Source organism: Octodon degus, unplaced genomic scaffold (genome assembly GCF_000260255.1).
Source record: "Octodon degus isolate 3935 unplaced genomic scaffold, OctDeg1.0 scaffold00166, whole genome shotgun sequence".
Lineage (NCBI taxonomy): Eukaryota > Metazoa > Chordata > Mammalia > Rodentia > Octodontidae > Octodon > Octodon degus.
In genome coordinates, this window is record NW_004524742.1 from 678,051 (window position 1) to 680,501 (window position 2,451).

At 45.6% G+C, this 2,451-nt stretch overlaps 1 pseudogene; it reads right to left on the reverse strand.

The window, feature by feature from the left end:
* Window positions 1-530: 530 nt before the first annotated feature.
* Window positions 531-2,148, reverse strand: LOC101584227 (annotated as a pseudogene).
* Between the last annotated feature and the right edge of the window lie 303 nt (window positions 2,149-2,451).

The window sequence follows — 2,451 nt, forward strand, 5'->3', positions numbered from 1 at the left end:
GCTGAGCTATTTGACTGGCCCTTTTTCTTTACTTTTTAAAACAAAAATGTTTTAAAGGGAATAGTAATAATTGATATGACATTAGAAATGGTACACATTTAGGAGACCAAGATGTTAGGTAGTCAAGCACAGTTTTTGTGTTACACATGGCTGTCCTCAATGTAGTTGCTCAGATTGCATATGTCAGTGTACAGAGTTACTCATAGTGAAAATTCTACACATTAACCGCTGTTTTCAAAAAACTGATGGAGATTTTTAGTACAATCACCTCAGCCATCCTGGATATATACTTGCATTTTTTTTAAGTCTTAAAGAGATCACTTTAATGAATACACAAGCCTGTGGAACAGTATTCCTACAATTACACAGCTCTGAACAAGTGAAACCATGGTTCAGACCGCTATTTTTAACACAGCATTGCTATTGTCAAAAAGGCAGTAACAATAAATAACTGTCAATGCACCACAAAGACACCCATCCATTTAATCAAGTAGTGGATCTGGCTACTGTATCTTACTCTAAAATTCTCTTCACTCTTCAGATTCTCCAGGTTTATGGATGTTGTCAATCTTCAAAATCATTCTAACCATTTGAGTAGCGGGAGAAAACGTTGCTTTTGGTCAATCACGGTTTCTATGACATGTTGTTGCTTCACGTCGCATGTGCCCTTGTGCAGACAGTCGATGCCGAGCCAGGATTGGCCTCCTTCACCTGCCTGGCCCGCACCTCAGTCTGGTCTGGATGGGGTTCACGCCGCTGTTCTCTGCCAGGGCCATGGGGATGACCTCGAGCTCATCTGCTAATGCATACATGGTGTACTGCTCCAAGGTCAGGCACTTCTCGGCCTCCTGACTCACGGCCAGCGCACAGGATACTTCTGCAGGGCCTCCGCCGTACACTGCATGGTTGTACCCGATAAGGCTCCGGATGACACACACACTGCATCATGAAGGGATCCTTTTGCTTCCTCGATCATTATCGTATTCCCTCCCCTGATGAAAATGGTGACGGCCCTGGAGTTCTTGCTCTGCTCGATGACCAGAATCTTGTCCTCTGTGGTACCAAACGAGAATTCCTGCACCAGCACGGCAAAATCCAGCTTCTCTGTGGTGAGCTCTGAGAACCGAGGGACAATCCGGCCTCCTGTTGCGATGGCAATCAGCTCAGTCTCTGGGCCCTCCACCCAGCAAACCACAGGCAGGCTGTTGTGAAGAAGTAGACAATTTGCTTCCTCGTCAAAGCCCCACTGGCAAATAGCGAGGTTAGCGCCGGTGTTTTTAATCTGCTGGATCATCTCTTGAAACTTCTCGTTCTCATACTTCTGAAGGGCTTTGCAGTCCTCCAGTGAGGTCACATCCAGCTTGTGCTTTGTCTTTGGCTTAGGCAGTTCGAATGGTCACGTGAGAATGGTGATCTTGACATTCTCCACTTTCTTGGGCATCAGCGGGTGACTGAAATGCTTATCCAAGATAACACCCTTGTTAAGCTTGGTGTTGTCCAGCCTCCCGCCCATTTTGCCTTCCTCTTTGATGAACTCAAAGTCCATGTATCTCCACTTCATGTCGGCCATAGTGAGGACAGTGTTCACAGCGATTTTGGCCATTAGTCGGGGGCAGCAGTTAACCACTTTGGAGCCCAGCGTGGTTTTTGCCATGTGAATGAGGGCTTCGGTTTCCTTCGTATCCACAGAGACACTGGCACTGATCTTGTCCAGGTGCTAAGTGGCAATTCAGACAGCCTGCTCATGGCTGTTGGTGATTCTGATGCAGTGAATGCCCAGTCAAGCAACTGCTGGGCTTCTTCCAGCAAGGCCAGGAAAACCACACCTGTGGTCCCATCTCCAATTTCATCATCCTGGGACTTGGACAGCTCAAACAACAACTTGGCAATCTGATGATAAACCTCCGCCATGCTTAAGACAGTGGCCCCATCGTTGGTCACAGTCACATCGCCGTCCTTTTCTACCATCATCTTACCCAGGCTGTTTGGCCCAAGTGATGTTCTCATTGTATTTGCTACACCCTTTGCTGCCCTTATATGAGACTTGAGGGCCTCAAGTCCCATAAGACAAGTCTTGTGTTCCTGGTCCTTGATAACAAGGAAAGGGCGCCCATATTCATCCAAGGCAAGGGTCCCCACAGATGTCATGGTGTAGCCATAAGACTTTCTTTCCCCTATACTTGCATGTTTTCCCCCTACCTTCTTTCTTATCTTCTCTCCATTCTCTCTTCTTTGTTATCTAATCTTTAAGTTGCATTTCTTTCTGTTTTACTATATCTGTTATGCCTTTCAGGTTTTATTCCTTCTTTCAGATACTTACACTAGGAAGACAATATGATATTCCCACCTGTAGGTGTAGTTCAGCCTCTAGTTGCATCCACTTACCTATAAAGGCTTCAAGTTTGTCTTTATAGCTGAGTAATATTCCATTATATAAAAATACTATATCTT